The following is a 20,131-nucleotide window of genomic DNA, read 5'->3' as shown; positions in this document are numbered from 1 at the left end:
CAGCCTTATCTCTGAGCCAAGTAAGAAGGAATCTAGAATTTGTGAAAGTTCAATTGAAAAAAGCAAGAAACTTTGTTTACGGAAAAAAGTCTAATTCGCAAGTAAAACAGTTCAGAAATTATCATGGTAGCTGAAGTTACATCACTAGTCTTCATCATTTCACCCAGTCCAAAAACCATTAAATTATCATCAATTGGGGAAAGTAAAGTATAACATGAACAAAAACTAAGAGTCAAATGGTTGGGACTCAACCTGCACAGATTGAACCTGAAGTGAAAGAAACTCGAAAAATGACCTGATAGGAGGCTAAGGACTATCAGATAATTTCATTAAAGCTGTGTTTTCGTTACCTTGGCTCTGAAGCTAGGAAAAACCTTCAAAAAATATCATTGATAGTGCCCAGTACGCACGCAGCGTTTGCAACCTGTATTGCGAAGATTCTCTGCTTAAGAAAACTACCCGTCCTTGGCTCTGTGCCATTCCGCCGGATTGGCACAGCCTAACCTTCCGGCACAACACGAAAATAGCATTAGAGGCCTTAGTGATTGAAAACTGTTGAAAAGGAGGCTAGAATTTTCTGGAATTTTTAATTTTCAAAATTTCGATTGGCGAAGGAATATTTCTGAGAAATACGAAAAATGGCCACTTTTGAGTGAAAAGTGACGAAAAACAGAACAACGACCAATTTAGTGAAGCACAGTTGAACGAGAACGAACTAAAACACGAAGCCTCTTATCGTGACGATCACGCACAATATGACACATCGCAGAAGGAATTAGCAAGAAAGGAGGCTTCAGTGGGGAAGAAGTAAAGAGCAGTACCCTCCCGTGCCACGAATTGAGGGTAATAACGACGTTATTACAGAAAAAGCACGCAATCGGAGGCTTGGCCGCCCAGAGACAATATATGGTGATGGACTGTAAAGAATTGACTTTTAAGCTACTCTGATTCCATAAATTTTGAGTCAAAACCGGTATTAATTGTTGTTTCAGAATTAGAGTAGTTAGAAAAAGGAAAGGGTCAATCCATCTCCAATGGATTTAATTTAGAACTGTCACCAAAAACACAGTAAAGTAGGATGTTCGAGCCGTGTTATTAATAACAATCATGTAGTCTAGGGATCTGAGACCCAGCTATGTGGTTGTGTTCGCATGTAAACCGAAGCTGATTACATGTAAACCGAAGTCGTTTGATTGATGGCCTAAAGATGGTAACTTTTTACTTAACCCCAGACAGACCAGAAAATCAACTGGCTAGGCCGAGACGGTGAAAAACGAGTAGAATTCAGGTAACTGACGCCGGCCAGTCGTCTACAGGTTTTTTCTACGCTCCGTCACTGTGTAGTATTTGGGCGAATGTTACTTAGACGTTTTTATGGCGCTCCTGGATGGGCCTGTCAAGGCATAAGATCATCATGATCAGCAAACGTTTCAGCGACGAACCCTCCGCTACGGGCGTATGCCCGAGTTAGAAACCTTGATGACCTTTGTTGTACTAGGGGGAAAGTGACGACCCTCCGCCTAGTACTATTCAGCTTTTTAACTTAGTTAAGACCGAAAATTCCGGGGGCCGAAGGGTTAGGTGGGAAGTCATGAGCCCGCTGATCCCAAGGTCCCGGGACCAAAAACAATTAAAGAGAAAGCGTAAAACCAAACGAAAACAATGTATAACCAAGAAAAAGCCAAAAATAAATTTATCTGAAAAGAAAAAAGTAAAAAAAACAGTAAGAAATCCAAAAAAGACCAAAAACAGTAAGAAAATCCAACAAAGACCAAAAACAAAAAATAACCTAAAGTGATAGTTTATATGTTATTTCCGGAGGAGATGCGATCTGACCTTCCTATTTGTTGTTGTTTCAGATTGTTTTATATCATTTCTGATAGAAAGATTGAGTGTTTTGGTGGCGGGTTAGGTATCCTCCCTTGAGTGTAATTTGAGTATTCAAGCACGTTAATGGTGATTTGCCGGTGAACGGAGGGTAGAGTGGCAAGCTGACCGACGTGTTCCAGACTCAACAGGGGCATCAGGGACAACATCCACAACGACTGTTGGAAATCGTTGAAACAATTTTAGTATCGTTCGGGTACTATTTCATCAAAACTTAAGTGGTGGGGGCACATTTGGCGCGGTCCGATTGCACCCTCCATCGATTGCGATTTTCCGAATTAAGGATCTTAATTCGGATATTTTGATGCCAATGAGGGTAAAGTAATATTAATAAATGGCTACTAATAGATTATAATCCTTACGTTATATTACTTATCTCCTATTTAGACCCGAGAAACACCCCAATTTTGTCGAAAATTACTGATTTTCGACCAAACTGTCAAACCCCAAAATTTCAGATGTCCGAGCTTTTCCGAACAGCAAAAGCTTCTGTACAGTGACCTACTTCGTAGCTCAATCCCTCTAACTAAAGAAACTGCTCAGAAAAAGACTTAATAAAAGTTGGCGAAAACAAAATTTTTTCGATCAAAATTGTTGTAATTTTCCGAATTTCGTCAATATGTTTTGAGGATCAAGTTTTTGAGCTTTTAGAGTTAGAGCGCGAAAAAATTTTTGCGTTAGGAGCGTGCTAGCAGAGGAGAGATCTTTGAGTAACCCTCCGAGTAGCTCCGTGGATAGAGCTATAGACTTAAAGATTGGAAAAGGAAGGAATCGGAAGGTCCAAATTTGATAGTTTTTGGTCAAATTTTTGTTTCCAAACTAATTTTGGTCCGGTTTTTTGCATTAATCCAGTTCTGTACGGGGCGGGCTACTACGCTCGTTTCAATTATTTTTAGGCACTCTCACTGAGAATTGCGGAAAAAGTCTTTCAAAACCTATATAGGTCGTAAAAAAAGGCCAATTTCACGAACGCGTTTTTGGCGATTTCTCAAAGACTAGCCGACCGATCGGAATAATTTTGGTATCATAAGTCGAAACGTTTAATCAATTTTCTAGATCTGACCGTTTTTGGGTCGATAACTCTAGGGAAGAAGAATTTTTTAGAATTTATTGGTTCGGAGGGTCAAATTTTTCTGGAACCATCATAGCGGCAGAAAATTTTATAAGATCACCTTTTTATCCTACTGGCAGGGCTGACCGAGTCAGCCAACCTAGTTTTAAGTCGATTAGAGTGCAATTGGTCGCTTTACAGCGGTGAAATCATCCGTTTTCGCAATTTTTGGGGAACCCTCCGAGGTAACCCTTCGGAGTCAGCTAAGCCCCTTAGCGAACCTCCTTAATAGAAACTTTCCAAACAGCCCTCCGAAGAAGTTAAAATAACCGTACGGAGTGAATTTAGCTTGTTTTGAAACTTTCTGAGACTAGTTGGAGATCCTTTTAAGTGTGACTTTAAAAATTTAGAATTTTGAGGGAACCCTCCGAAGCAACCCTCCGGAGCGTATTAAGCCTCTTACTGACCCTTCTTAAGTGAACTTAAGGGGACCTTCTGAAGTTACTTATGTGACTACGGTACCCTCCGGAGTAAGCTAAGTGTCTTAACAACCCTCCGAAATAACCCTCTGGAGTAACTTAAGCCCCTTAACAACCCTCCTTAGTGAAGAATTAGAGGCACCCTCCGGCGCAGTTCGAACATCGTAAATATCTATTTAAGGACAAAATAGAAGGTCAACTACTAACGGGGTGTAAATTTTGAGAACTTAGGAGCCCAGTTTGGCTGGAAATTCGCGATCAACTTTGGATTCTAGATCGGCTTTATCAGAAGTTTTTTGATTGTTATTTTGATTGTGTGGTTACCTTGAGCTACTTAATAGGAAAGCTCGGGCAATCCGGGAACACCTAAAAGAAGACCTCGGTGAGGGTATTAGGCAAATCCACACTCACTTGAGAAGAAAAGTTGTTCCGTACTCTCGTGCACTTGGAGCGGCCCGGGTGTGGGAGAGCTTTTTCAGAGACTTTAGAAATTTTCGATCAGAAGTTGCCTTGAGCTATTAAGTAGGACAACTCGCGCAATCGCGGGACACCTAAAAGAAGACCTCGGTGAGTGTATTAGGCAAATACACACTCACTTGAGAAAACAGTGTCCTGGGGTTTGTTCTTTGGAGCGTTGAGGAAAATCTTTTTCTTTAAGACTAAGTTTTAATTATCTGTTACTGAAACCATCACTGCTCTTTTATAAAAAAATTGTTTGATCATAAGCGAGGAAGCGATTTGATACAAGTGTGGCGGTAAAATTAATACTGAACAAAAGGTCGCTGTCACCTATAAGATATTCTTATCTGATTATCAATTGTGTTTTGTGTATCGACTAAATCTTGTGAAACTTTTGTGATACTGTTATACTAGTAACTGAGTGGATTTGATAACACCTAAACACTAAGCAGGGCCTCTGTGTAAACTGAGCTGAATCATTGATAGTATCGCTACGAGATCAAAAGTATACTTTTGATATTAGAGGACCCGAGTGAGTAGACTTGAGCAAATGTTTTTTTTTGTGAATTTAATTTTGAAACTTGTGCATTGCCGTGGAATTTTTTTTATCACGTAGCAAGTAGCGTAGAGACTCTTTAGGAGCAACAACTAAGATTCCCAGGCTGAGCACGGTGACTACATGAAAGTTTAAAACACGGCATAGCCGATCGCTGACTAGCACCATTTCCGACGTTTTTGCTGACGAAGCAACGACTTAAGGTCAAGCTGGTCTTTCAGTGAGCGGAGTGAAACTGAGAAGCGAGAAGAACCTCGATGGCAATCAAGGGCGAAGTGATGAGACCAAACAGGCGAGCGAGACGCTTACGGACCCCTTCTAGGAAGGGGAGCAATCGCTGATCCGACCCGACTACCACCATCACGCGGACCTGGAAGAGCCAGGCGAGGACTTTGATCGGGAGGAAGTTGAAAGAACGGAGGAGGCCTCGGAGCGTTCCGAGGTCGAACTGCGAGAAGAACTATTGTTCAGGGGAATGTCCAAATCAGAGGCTAAGTTAACAAGTGGAGAAAGGAACAATCAGCTCTAGTCAAGCAGGGCAAGAATGCGATGATATCAAGTATAAGCCCAGGGAGGAACAATCGAGTTCGAAAGCCAAGAAAAGCTGGAAGTCTTTGTATGATGAGCGCATGGCGTCACTCCAAACTGAGGGTTTATCTTCCAGTTATGACTATAGGGAGATAGCTCATTCGGATGTGGACTTGACGCCGTGCCCAAGGAATGATAAGAGCAAGAAAGCATTGTCCAACTCGCCGACCAGGCCGATGTCTGATGGGATAACCGTAGGAGTATCCTCGACGTTCTACAGGATGATGGTGTCGACGGGCACGCAGAAGGGCGGCGCGTCATCAAGTACCAGGCTACAACCTCCTTTGACCTCATCTTGTCTGGGTCTCACCCCGGTATCGGGGGCGGCTGGCGATATAAGTGACATGTTTGCTGGCGTTGAAGCCTTGAAAAGCTGCGACGGGACATGACTAAGAGAATTGATCGAGTCGAAGAGAGAGCTCACCAGGGTCAAGAGAAATTGCGAGATGAGCTAACAAACGTGAAGTCACAGGTGAGAGTCGGTCAGGCACAATTGATTCGTAACACCGATCAATGCCTAGCGGCGAGCTTGGCTCAAGAAAGCAAGGAGTCAGAGGAAAGATAAGTTGGGATGACAAGAGAGATCGAGCGACTGTTGAACGATCATGACAAAACCTATGCTCCTACGAGATACAATCTGACCTTCCTATTTGTTGTTGTTTCAGATTGTTTTATATCATTTCTGATAGAAAGATTGAGTGTTTTGGTGGCGGGTTAGGTATCCTCCCTTGAGTGTAATTTGAGTATTCAAGCACGTTAATGGTGATTTGCCGGTGAACGGAGGGTAGAGTGGCAAGCTGACCGACGTGTTCCAGACTCAACAGGGGCATCAGGGACAACATCCACAACGACTGTTGGAAATCGTTGAAACAATTTTAGTATCGTTCGGGTACTATTTCATCAAAACTTAAGTGGTGGGTGGCACATTTGGCGCGGTCCGATTGCACCCTCCATCGATTGCGATTTTCCGAATTAAGGATCTTAATTCGGATATTTTGATGCCAATGAGGGTAAAGTAATATTAATTAATGGCTACTAATAGATTATTATCCTTACGTTATATTACTTATCTCCTATTTAGACCCGAGAAACACCCCAATTTTGTCGAAAATTACTGATTTTCGACCAAACTGTCAAACCCCAAAATTTCAGATGTCCGAGCTTTTCCGAACAGCAAAAGCTTCTGTACAGTGACCTACTTCGTAGCTCAATCCCCCTAACTAAAGAAACTGCTCAGAAAAAGACTTAATAAAAGTTGGCGAAAACAAAATTTTTTCGATCAAAATTGTTGTAATTTTCCGAATTTCGTCAATATGTTTTGAGGATCAAGTTTTTGAGCTTTTAGAGTTAGAGCGCTAAAAATTTTTGCGTTAGGAGCGTGCTAGCAGAGGAGAGATCTTTGAGTAACCCTCCGAGTAGCTCCGTGGATAGAGCTATAGACTTAACGATTGGAAAAGGAAGGAATCGGAAGTTCCAAGTTTGATAGTTTTTGGTCAAATTTTTGTTTCCAAACTAATTTTGGTCCGGTTTTTTGCATTAATCCAGTTCTGTACGGGGCGGGCTACTACGCTCGTTTCAATTATTTTTAGGCACTCTCACTGAGAATTGCGGAAAAAGTCTTTCAAAACCTATATAGCGTTTTTGGCGATTTCTCAAAGACTAGCCGACGGATCGGAATAATTTTGGTATCATAAGTCGAAACTTTTAATCAGTTTTCTAGATCTGACCGTTTTTGGGTCGATAACTCTAGGGAAGAAGAATTTTTTAGAATTTATTGGTTCGGAGGATCAAATTTTTCGGGAACCATCATAGCGGCAGAAAATTTTATAAGATCACCTTTTTATCCTACTGGGAGGGCTGACCGAGTAAGCCAACCTAGTTTTAAGTCGATTAGAGTGCAATTGGTCGCTTTACAGCGGTGAAATCATCCGTTTTCTCAATTTTTGGGGAACCCTCCGAGGTAACCCTTCGGAGTCAGCTAAGCCCCTTAGCGAACCTCCTTAATAGAAACTTTCCAAACAGCCCTCCGAAGAAGTTAAAATAACCGTACGGAGTGAATTTAGCTTGTTTTGACACTTTCTGAGACTAGTTGGAGATCCTTTTAAGTGTGACTTTAAAAATTTAGAATTTTGAGGGAACCCTCCGAAGCAACCCTCCGGAGCGTATTAAGCCTCTTACTGACCCTTCTTAAGTGAACTTAAGGGGACCTTCTGAAGTTACTTAGGTGACTAAGGTACCCTCCGGAGTAAGCTAAGTGTCTTAACAACCCTCCGAAATAACCCTCTGGAGTAACTTAAGCCCCTTAACAACCCTCCTTAGTGAAGAATTAGAGGCACCCTCCGGCGCAGTTCGAACATCGTAAATATCTATTTAAGGACAAAATAGAAGGTCAACTACTAACGGGGTGTAAATTTTGAGAACTTAGGAGCCCAGTTTAGCTGGAAATTCGCGATCAACTTTGGATTCTAGATCGGCTTTATCAGAAGTTTTTTTATTGTTATTTTGATTGTGTGGTTACCTTGAGCTACTTAATAGGAAAGCTCGGGCAATCCGGGAACACCTAAAAGAAGACCTCGGTGAGGGTATTAGGCAAATCCACACTCACTTGCGAAGAAAAGTTGTTCCGTACTCTCGTGCACTTGGAGCGGCCCGGGTGTGGGAGAGCTTTTTCAGAGACTTTAGAAATTTTCGATCAGAAGTTGCCTTGAGCTATTAAGTAGGACAACTCGGGCAATCGCAGGACACCTAAAAGAAGACCTCGGTGAGTGTATTAGGCAAATACACACTCACTTGAGAAAACAGTGTCCTGGGGTTTGTTCTTTGGAGCGTTGAGGAAAATCTTTTTCTTTAAGACTAAGTTTTAATTATCTGTTACTGAAACCATCACTGCTCTTTTATAAAAAATTGTTTGATCATAAGCGAGGAAGCGATTTGATACAAGTGTGGCGGTAAAATTAATACTGAACGAAAGGTCGCTGTCACCTATAAGATATTCTTATCTGATTATCAATTGTGTTTTGTGTATCGACTAAATCTTGTGAAACTTTTGTGATACTGTTATACTAGTAACTGAGTGGATTTGATAACACCTAAACACTAAGCAGGGCCTCTGTGTAAACTGAGCTGAATCATTGATAGTATCGCTACGAGATCAAAAGTATACTTTTGATATTAGAGGACCCGAGTGAGTAGACTTGAGCAAATGTTTTTTTTTGTGAATTTAATTTTGAAACTTGTGCATTGCCGTGGAATTTTTTTTATCACGTAGCAAGTAGCGTAGAGACTCTTTAGGAGCAACAACTAAGATTCCCAGGCTGAGCACGGGGACTACATGAAAGTTTAAAACACGGCATAGCCGATCCACGACTAGCACCATTTCCGACGTTTTTGCTGACGAAGCAACGACTTAAGGTCAAGCTGGTCTTTCAGTGAGCGGAGTGAAACTGAGAAGCGAGAAGAACCTCGATGGCAATCAAGGGCGCAGTGATGAGACCAAACAGGCGAGCGAGACGCTTACGGACCCCTTCTAGGAAGGGGAGCAATCGCTGATCCGACCCGACTACCACCATCACGCGGACCTGGAAGAGCCAGGCGAGGACTTTGATCGGGAGGAAGTTGAAAGAACGGAGGAGGCCTCGGAGCGTTCCGAGGTCGAACTGCGAGAAGAACTATTGTTCAGGGGAATGTCCAAATCAGAGACTAAGGTAACAAGTGGAGAAAGGAACAATCAGCTCTAGTCAAGCAGGGCAAGAATGCGATGATATCAAGTATAAGCCCAGGGAGGAACAAACGAGTTCGAAAGCCAAGAAAAGCTGGAAGTCTTTGTATGATGAGCGCATGGCGTCACTCCAAACTGAGGGTTTATCTTCCAGTTATGACTATCGGGAGATAGCTCATTCGGATGTGGACTTGACGCCGTGCCCAAGGAATGATAAGAGCAAGAAAGCATTGTCCAACTCGCCGACCAGGCCGATGTCTGATGGGATAACCGTAGGAGTATCCTCGACGTTCTACAGGATGATGGTGTCGACGGGTACGCAGAAGGGCGGCGCGTCATCAAGTACCAGGCTACAACCTCCGTTGACCTCATCTTGTCTGGTTCTCACCCCGGTATCGGGGGCGGCTGGCGATATAAGTGACATGTTTGCTGGCGTAATGACAAGCCTTGAAGAGCTGCGACGGGACATGACTAAGAGAATTGATCGAGTCGAAGAGAGAGCTCACCAGGGTCAAGAGAAATTGCGAGATGAGCTAACAAACGTGAAGTCACAGGTGGGAGTCGGTCAGGCACAATTGATTCGTAACACCGACCAATGCCTAGCGGCGAGCTTGGCTCAAGAAAGCAAGGAGTCAGAGGAAAGATAAGTTGGGATGACAAGAGAGATCGAGCGACTGTTGAACAATCATGACAAAACCTATGCTCCTACGATGACCAGCCTGGAGAGAAGGTTGGATGCCAAATCAGACCTGATGATGCGGAATCTTGACGAGATCTTAATCGGAGGCAATCGGGAAGAGCGTTCCAGCCCAAGGGAGCGCTAACGCCAGGCAAATGACGGAGACAGAGTCCGCGGCCATGCCGGGGCCCAGCCAAGTTCGAGATCGAATTGCGAATCTAATCCTATGGAGCGACCCAGGCAGCCCCATCGAGGCAAGATTGGACAAACCCGGTCCCGCCGGAAGCGGATACACCCCGGAGACCCAATTGCCCACTGTGCCACAAGTCAGATCAGTGCCAGATCTGAATACAGTCTCGCAGGACGCAACGATTTATGCCTCAATGTTTGAGCCCCTGAATAGATCTCTTGAAACATTCATTACCAAACTCTCGAAGTCAACCGAGAAAGGAGAGAAGTCAAGAAGGACACTCAAAAAGCCGAAGTCATACAAAGACGAGTCAGATGGCTGCATCGACACCTGGATAGAGGTGATGAAATTACATTTTGAGAAACACAATCTCTCAAAGAAACAGAAATGCAGCGCATTGATGAGCAACCTAGAGGGTACCGCCCTAAGTTGTGTCATGGTGAAAAAGACAAATGAACGAGACAGCGCTCGCAACATATTCGAGATCTTGCTGAATCGTTTCGGCTCTGGTGTACAAGGTCATCAAGCTATGGTGAAGTTTGAAAAGAGGCGTCAAAGAGATGACGATTCCATAGATAAGTTTTTGGACGACCTTGAATTACTCAGAAGGAGGAGCAATCCTGATGAGAGAATATCGGACGGAGCGAAACTTGGCGGTCGCCTCGAAGTTCATAGATGGAGTAAAAACTGATGAGCTTAAAAAAAATGCTGGCCACACACTTCACCCTGTCGCTTGACCAGGTGCCAACGCCTGATGATTTGCGTATGAAGTCGCGTGAGTACTTCTTCATAAAACCGAGGGCGTGAAACCGTTACAGCAATTATGGCAACCACAGCGGAACAAACACTGGCACGAACTCCAAATGGTGCAGACCTTGCGCCGACATGGATAAGAGGAGGTCATTTGCGAATTGTGGTTCGATGGATCACCTTGTTTCCGCCTGTTCTACTTACAAACAGAACATGAAAGCGATAGGCTACTTTCTCGACGACGTTGATGCGACCGACGAGGACCACAAAGAGTACGTGAGAGGACTCATAATGAAGTATGGACCAAGGTGCTTCTTCTGCAATTTGGAGTTCTTGTCGGATTGCACTCAATTTTGGGATGCGGTGGCGGATGCGAAACATTCCCGCCATGAAAAGGCACTTTTGGGCGTCAAAGCCAGCCGAGCACGTCTGATGCACGAAGCTGAGTCGCGGAAGAAAGAGGTGATACCGAGCTTAGAAGGCGAAGACCTTGCCTGATGAGGCGATAGCCTCGAGCCTGGAGACGGAGTCAGCCGGCCCGCTTAAGGTGGATTATGGCTTAGCGGCACGGACCGCATTATTGAATTTCCAACAGGAGCTAGCCGCGAAAGAAGTTGAGCAATGGTAAGGTCGGAACTAGAAAGCACAGATCTTAGGAAAAAATGGGACATTCTGGGGAAAACAGCGAAAAAAGAGGACAAAAAGGAACCCACGAAACAGGGACTAAAGCTAAATGTTATATCGGGTAAAACCTTTGGCATGACGAAAGAAGGAACGAAGATAATGTCAATTATTTCGGTGGCAGGACACGCGTTGGTCCAGAACTTGAGTGAAGCGTCCGAGATCACGCTGGTACACCTGGACATTTATGCGGACTACTTGAGAGAAAAGGATCCCAAGTTGGACTCCAGGGTAGGGCGAGCGCTGCTCACAGGAGGTCCAAAACTAATGAAAGTAGATGGACATTACATCAAAGTCCATGGCCCATATCCGATTCTGATGAATGTGGACGGCATTAACACCTACACGAAGGCTCACGTGACTGATGCAAGTGACCAAGTAGGCCGGATACACATTGGTCGAGAAGAGCTTAAGGTGCGACGAATCGGACATAACGCCATGCTTGAACAGGACGCAGTTCGCATAGGTTGCAAAGCCGATCTTGCAGTACATGTGCTAGATATGCAGGGCAGACAACTTTCAGTAAAAGGACTGTTAGATACGGGAGCAGTGGTCAGCGTCCTGCCAGTCAGCACCTGGACTGATATGGGCTTTGAGAGGTCGGATCGCGGAATGAACATCAGACTGGCAGCTGCCAATCAGGGAGCAATCTATGTGACAGGACGGACCCCGAAGTATGGAAAGAAACCTCTTAATAATATCTTAATTAACCAAGCAGAGGTGCCAATTTCTCTGGATCGAAAAAATAGATTGAAGCCAAACCAAGCCGTAGTAGCGACGTTTAGGATGAGAAATTTGAATGAACTCAGTAATGACAGACAGGTGTGTCTGGTACCAAATCCAAACAGTAAGAGCTCGGCTAATTTAGGAAGAAGCTTCTCACTCACTCAGAGCGGACTGCGTGTGAGTGTGTTGCTGAACACAGAAGCAACCACAGTGACAATACAAAGAGGAAAGAAACTTGGTACGCATTGCCTCTGAATACAGACTTTCAGAGTGTGGAGAAATTAAAAAAGTTTGATTGAGACAAATGTCCTTACACGCGAACCAAGAATGTATACTGAAGAGAATATATGAATTGAAATCTTCTAAGAAATTGTTTCAATGAAGTCTGAGACAGATGATGGGTTGCCTAGTTGATTAAATTTTCCCGCGAGACCAACAAAAACAGAGTTAACAGCAAATAAGCATGTCCTACCCGAGATAGAACATCTGAAGGGTAAAATATCGGACAGGGAACTAGATTCACTCGGGGCGGTGCTAAATCGGAATGCAGATTTTTTTCTAAGCATAAGGCCGACATAGGTTGCTGCACTTTTGTAGAACACGAGAATGAGATAGAAGAGAGCTCGGTACCTCATAGGGAAGGGGCGAGGAGAATGACCCCACACAAATCAGATGCGTGCAGGAAAGAAATCGAGATGTTAATGGAGTACGACATGATCGAGCCGTCGAAATCCCCGTACGCTTGTGGCGTGGTCATGGCTAAAAAGACAGGGGTGCAACTCAGTTTTTGTTGTGATTTTTCTCCACACAAATCACAACAAAAACTGAGTGATTTGTCATGGCTCCCACAGTTTTTCTCCACACTCTGAATACAGACTTTCAGAGTGTGGAGAAATTAAAAAAGTTTGATTGAGACAAATGTCCTTACACGCGAACCAAGAATGTATACTGAAGAGAATATATGAATTGAAATCTTCTAAGAAATTGTTTCAATGAAGTCTGAGACAGATGATGGGTTGCCTAGTTGATTAAATTTTCCCGCGAGACCAACAAAAACAGAGTTAACAGCAAATAAGCATGTCCTACCCGAGATAGAACATCTGAAGGGTAAAATATCGGACAGGGAACTAGATTCACTCGGGGCGGTGCTAAATCGGAATGCAGATTTTTTTCTAAGCATAAGGCCGACATAGGTTGCTGCACTTTTGTAGAACACGAGAATGAGATAGAAGAGAGCTCGGTACCTCATAGGGAAGGGGCGAGGAGAATGACCCCACACAAATCAGATGCGTGCAGGAAAGAAATCGAGATGTTAATGGAGTACGACATGATCGAGCCGTCGAAATCCCCGTACGCTTGTGGCGTGGTCATGGCTAAAAAGACAGGGGTGCAACTCAGTTTTTGTTGTCATTTCCGTTACTTGATCGCAGTGACGATAAAAGACGCTTTCCCGTTTCCCGCATCGATGAGAGCCTCTCCTAGTTGGGGGACGCGAAGTTCTTCACGACGTTGGATTCGGGCTCTGCGCTCTAGCAAAAGCCACTCAGAAAGCAAGATCGGGAGAAAACGGGTTTCGCGTGCGAGCTGGTATTGTTCCAGTGGAAGAGGATGCCGTTCGGATTGAGCAACGCGACGGCCACATTCCAGCGACTGATGGCCCAGGCACTCAAGAATGTAACCAAGAAATACGGGAACCTCATCATGTGTTATGTCGATGATGCCGTGATCGCAACAATAACCCTGGAGGATCATATAGAGAGGTTGGATGAGATGTTTACTTGCATGAAACAGGTGGGCTTGAAGTGTAAACTCTCCAAGTGTGAAATCCTCAAAGACTCCATAAATTATCTGCGCCGACTTGTGGATAAGCATGGAGTCGAACCGGATTCCGAAGTGTTCATGACCTGGAAGGCACCGAAGACAGACACGCAACTAATGAGTTTTTTGGGGTTTGCTATCTATTATCGAGAGTTCATCAAGGGATACGCCGATAAGATATACCCCATGCAGCAGTTGATGAGAAAGAGAAACAAGGGTAAAAAATTCACTTGGACTGATGAGGCTCAAGTTTCACAAAAAATTAAACGCGAACTTTGCGAGGCACCGGTCCTCGGCATGCCAACAGAGAAGGGGATCTTTGTGTTAGATACGGATGCATCAGTTGTTGCGATATCGGGCAAACTTCACCAGGAGCAAGAGTGGAATGGGAGAACGGTTCTCCGTCCGATAGCCCATGGAAGTAAGGTCCTGAGCGATACTGAAATGAGGTACGGTGCAACAAAAGCGGAAATGTTTGGGGTGATCACTTTCGTGGAAAAATACAGAGCCTACTTGGGGAGTGCTTTCTTCAAGTTGTGTGTGGATAATTGTGCTCATGATTAGCTGAAAACCTATTCGATAGACTAAAGTTATATTGGTCGTTGGATCGTGCGCCTGGACGGATACCACATGATCATAGAGCACAGTACCTGTGACAAGTACCAGAAAGCTGATAGCCTCAGTAAAAAGACAGAATTTTATGAACGAATAGAAGAGAAGCAGGCCAACCAAGCAGAAATCAAAGACCGATTTTCATTCCTAGATAAAGAGATCTACGATAAACTACCACTCACTAGGTGGCTGGACAAGTCAGGGCACCCCCTAGCCAGGACACACTGAACTTCCGGTGGAGACGGCCGCTGAGATAAAGGTATTGGCCAGGGGTGAGCCTGTCCCGCTGGATCTGCTAGTCCGATCAAATCTGGTACAGCAAGAGCTTACCAGGCTGGGTATAAACAGCATAGCTCTGCTGAATAGGACAGTGAAAGTGGCGCCGGGCGTCATGGGGAAGCTCCGTGACTTGCTAGATAGAAAAATGGATAGGCATGATCGTGAGTGGATGGAGACCATTCAGCGGTTGACCGTCACTGAGAGAACAGAGAAAAAGCCAGTGACCATTCGCAGTCGAGATGTTGAACGGGATTGCCGGTCGACAGTGAAACAGCTGATGAACTCAATGCCGAAAGATTTCTTGTTGAGGACTTCGTTCATGGAGCATCGGACATCGACCCACGTCCAAGCCACTGAAGAAGTCAGTGTCGAGTCAAAATGCAGCTTTACAAGAATGGTGCATTTCACGGATGCAAGGGAAGAATATGAGCCGAGCTCGGATTGTTCATCCGGGGACGAGACACTGTCCGGGGAGTCAGGCACTTCTGAGCACGGACAGGACGACTTGCCCGGGGAGACAATGCTAAGACAACCGAGCGATAGAATGTTGTCCGGGGAGCCGGATTCAAAGCGACCGATGGTCAGAATTTTGTCCGGGGAGTTGAGAAACATCACAGACAGATTGGAACATATTGATGTGGAATCCATCGGCGGGAGTGATGACTCGAGGCCTCAGTACTGGGAGAACACATCGGAAACTACTTCCAATTCTGATGTTTCGGAGATCGCGATTCATTCCTTGTTGGTGGAACGGAAACAGCGCGGGTTGGACTGGGAAATGCATCAGGACCCGGACAGAGACAGGTATACCTCCGATGAGGAGGTCACTCTAGTGGTTAATACCGCAGATGAGCTTGAACTGATAGCAGTGTCGAAACGCCCAACCAGATTACTTCCACATGGTACGGTCGTCCGTACCAACCTGGAAACATCTGTGCAGGAAGCAACACCTTTGAATGATGGTGTGTCAAGTTGATGGATGATGCCCATACCCCGGAGATAATAAGCGGACAATTAAACGTGGTAAAGACGTATCTGAAAGCCAGATACCGGCTGTCGGATCTCTTAAGGGCTCAACCGAATGATAGAATGACGAGCAATCTGAAGGGATGGATCGAGAACGGAGAACCTGACAAAGGATATTTACAGGAAGACAGCTATAAGATCTTGAAGCAGTTTTTTCTGAAGAGAAAAGATTTGTTGTACCTGAAGGGAAAAGATTAGCAAAGACGGAATCGCAGCCTTTAAACGCAAGGAAGAGCACCAAGTCCTTTACAAGGATAATTCAATAGTGTTGCCACAGTTATACCAGATTGAATTGCGTTTTCGTTCACATGATCCGATGTGCCATCAAGGCGTAGACAAAGTGTATAACAGAATACAGAAACGGTTCGTATGGCCTGGTCTGAAGAAGGCCTGTGAAAAGTGGCGAAGGACCCCAGGAACAGTCAACATGTCAACAGGCAAAGGTCCCCAGGAAACTTCGGTTCCCCTACAGTCAATAAAGTCGTCAGGAATCAATGAAGTGGTGCAAACTGATCACCAGAAACTATGCAAGACAGCCACGGGCTACAATCAAGTGCTGGTAATGATTGATCATTTCACGAAATATGCATCGGCAGCCTCTGCATGACAGCATCAGTGGAAGAAACGTGCGATCACTTGATAAATGTGTGGATAGCCAATCACATTCCAATCAGACAATGGCAAAGCATTCGTGGGTGATCTCACGAAGGATTTAATGAAGAGGTCGCAAGTGGCACAGGCCCACTCGACCACTTATCACCCACAAACGAATGGCCTAGTTGAAAGGCAAAATCCCACGATGGTATCCATGTTGAAAGTTTGTTGCTCACGGTACATGGATGACTGGGATAGATACTTGCCGCAGTTAATGGGCGCTTAGAACAGCACAAAGCATTCTACCACTGGAAAAAGCCCACACATGATGCTAACTGGTCACGAGAAAGCTCTTCCATTAACGTTCTTCTACCCTGAGTACGAAGGAAAGAAAACAACACCGCAAACGTACGCACGTGATGTTATAAGAAGACAGCAGGACTTCAAGGACTTATGCAGGAGGAACACGCAACAGGCGCAAATCAGACCAAAAAAGGAGACTTGATAAAAGGACTACGGATGCAAAAGCTTACTCGGTCGGAGATTATGTCTGGGTGTTCCAGGAAGTAGTTCCAACAAAGGAAACCAACATTATAGAAAAAATGGCGCGGTCCTTTTCAAATAACAGAAGTACACTGAGGAGGTCGTTTTTATCGATTGAGCACCAGACGAGTAGCTCATTACGAAAACACCAAACCGCACAATGCCTCATCATAGGACTGGTGCATCCCAGCTGACATGCAAGAGGGAGACTATTTGATAGTGGATCTTGCCTGCGAGGTGAATGAAAGAGGCACGCGTGACAAAACGACGGGAATGAGGTCGTAGATGATTGTGATCTGCCGCTAGATTTGGAGTTGACCGAGAGAGTGGAAGTTGACGGCGAAACTTTTCCATGTGCAGAAGAATACTGGAACTGCCCAGAGCAAACAGAAATTGATAAAGGAGTACAGCTTGACCTTCCTTTCACCATGGAGACACGGCAGGGCAAGAAAGGAAGGAACAAGAAAAAGTACAACCCGTATGGCGAGGATTGCGTCATAGACAGGATAGTTTTAAGCGATATCAGAACAGACTGAAATTGACAAAGGAAAACAACCTGACTTTCCTCTCACCATGGAGACACGCCAGAGCAAGAAGGGAAGGGATAAGAAGAAGTACAACCCGTATGGCGAGGATTTCGTCATAGACAGGATAGTTTTAAGTGATATGATGGAGTCGCTGGTTAGACTGGATGAAGTAGCGGTGCCACAAGAGATCGACTTATTCAATGACATGGAACAGGATTGGATCGATGATCGCTCCGAACCAGAAGTAGAGTTCGAACCAGAGGTGGAGCAGACTCATGAGCAAGAATTGGCGAACTTTCGAGTGCTCGAATGGCTCCACGATCTGCCGGCGGATCCTAAGGAGACAATCTTGACGATTCAGGATGTCGATAAAGACGGCATCAATTACGTCAGCCATGACAATACCGAGTCCAACTGGGTCGCTCCAGATGGTCGTCTACGCGTTCCGGAATCTTGGAATTTTGGGCGATCGACGGGGTCGTCGATGGATATTTTTGTCTGGGGAGTGGGGGTAGGACTCACCCACACCAAAAATTTGATCATTAAAAAATTAAAATCGGTAAAGGAAACCGGAGAACTGGAAATTGAGGGCGAGAACGCTAAAAACCCACTATTCAAACAATGTCGTCGTAACGGACAGCGATTTTATACTCACGGAACGTACATGCGCTATAGCGATAACCGCGTATGTAAGCTTCAAAACAGCACTAACGGCCGACTTTGAAAGAGCGTATAAGAATATCGAGTTTTTATGGAAACAGAGGCCTGGTGTGGGAGGGATGATAGCGCTGCCCCCTGTTGCATCACAGATACCAGGGAAATATTTGTGTTTCTTGGTAACTAAGGCCACTGATAAGCAATAAGCAACACGTGAATCCAGAGAGCTTGGTATTGGCCTTGACTCGACTTAGGGACTTTCTGGTTGAGAGAGGAGTGACCTCTCTCTCTTTACCAATCTATGATCCCAATTGGGGAAAGCTACATCCTAGAGAGTTATATGCCCTTGTACACGTGATTTTTCGGAAACTGACATAGAGGTTTACTTATATAAAAAGTTCTATCAAAGCATATGCTAGGAGTTGCATTCAGCATTAAGTGGTTTTTATTAAGTTCATTTTTCAGGCATTAGGATTAAACGTACGCACGTGATGTTATAAGAAGACAGCAGGACTTCAAGGACTTATGCAGGAGGAACACGCAACAGGCGCAAATCAGACCAAAAAAGGAGACTTGATAAAAGGACTACGGATGCAAAAGCTTACTCGGTCGGAGATTATGTCTGGGTGTTCCAGGAAGTAGTTCCAACAAAGGAAACCAACATTATAGAAAAAATGGCGCGGTCCTTTTCAAATAACAGAAGTACACTGAGGAGGTCGTTTTTATCGATTGAGCACCAGACGAGTAGCTCATTACGAAAACACCAAACCGCACAATGCCTCATCATAGGACTGGTGCATCCCAGCTGACATGCAAGAGGGAGACTATTTGATAGTGGATCCTGCCTGCGAGGTGAATGAAAGAGGCACGCGAGACAAAACGACGGGAATGAGGTCGTAGATGATTGTGATCTGCCGCTAGATTTGGAGTTGACCGAGAGAGTGGAACTTGACGGCGAAACTTTTCCATGTGCAGAAGAATACTGGAACTGCCCAGAGCAAACAGAAATTGATAAAGGAGTACAGCTTGACCTTCCTTTCACTATGGAGACACGGCAGGGCAAGAAAGGAAGGAACAAGAAAAAGTACAACCCGTATGGCGAGGATTGCGTCATAGACAGGATAGTTTTAAGCCATATCAGAACAGACTGAAATTGACAAAGGAAAACAACCTGACTTTCCTCTCACCATGGAGACACGCCAGAGCAAGAAGGGAAGGGATAAGAAGAAGTACAACCCGTATGGCGAGGATTTCGTCATAGACAGGATAGTTTTAAGTGATATGATGGAGTCGCTGGTTAGACTGGATGAAGTAGCGGTGCCACAAGAGATCGACTTATTCAATGACATGGAACAGGATTGGATCGATGAGTTCGAACCAGAGGTGGAGCAGACTCATGAGCAAGAATTGGCGAACTTTCGAGTGCTCGAATGGCTCCACGATCTGCCGGCGGATCCTAAGGAGACAATCTTGACGATTCAGGATGTCGATAAAGACGGCATCAATTACGTCAGCCATGACAATACCGAGTCCAACTGGGTCGCTCCAGATGGTCCTCTACGCGTTCCGGAATCTTGGAATTTTGGGCGATCGACGATGACGTCGATGGATATTTTTGTCTGGGGAGTGGGGGTAGGACTCACCCACACCAAAAATTTGATCATTAAAAAATTAAAATCGGTAAAGGAAACCGGAGAACTGGAAATTGAGGGCGAGAACGCTAAAAACCCACTATTCAAACAATGTCGTCGTAACGGACAGCGATTTTATACTCACGGAACGTACATGCGCTATAGCGATAACCGCGTATGTAAGCTTCAAAACAGCACTAACGGCCGACTTTGAAAGAGCGTATAAGAATATCGAGTTTTTATGGAAACAGAGGCCTGGTGTGGGAGGGATGATAGCGCTGCCCCCTGTTGCATCACAGATACCAGGGAAATATTTGTGTTTCTTGGTAACTAAGGCCACTGATAAGCAATAAGCAACACGTGAATCCAGAGAGCTTGGTATTGGCCTTGACTCGACTTAGGGACTTTCTGGTTGAGAGAGGAGTGACCTCTCTCTCTTTACCAATCTATGATCCCAATTGGGGAAAACTACATCCGAGAGAGTTATATGCCCTTGTACACGTGATTTTTCGGAAACTGACATAGAGGTTTACTTATATAAAAAGTTCTATCAAAGCATATGCTAGGAGTTGCATTCAGCGTTAAGTGGTTTTTATTAAGTTCATTTTTCAGGCATTAGGATTAAACGTACGCACGTGATGTTATAAGAAGACAGCAGGACTTCAAGGACTTATGCAGGA

This window comes from Symsagittifera roscoffensis, chromosome 9 (genome assembly GCF_963678635.1).
Source record: "Symsagittifera roscoffensis chromosome 9, txSymRosc1.1, whole genome shotgun sequence".
Lineage (NCBI taxonomy): Eukaryota > Metazoa > Xenacoelomorpha > Acoela > Convolutidae > Symsagittifera > Symsagittifera roscoffensis.
The sequence above is the reverse complement of the archived record's forward strand: the minus strand, read 5'-3'. Positions refer to the sequence as shown.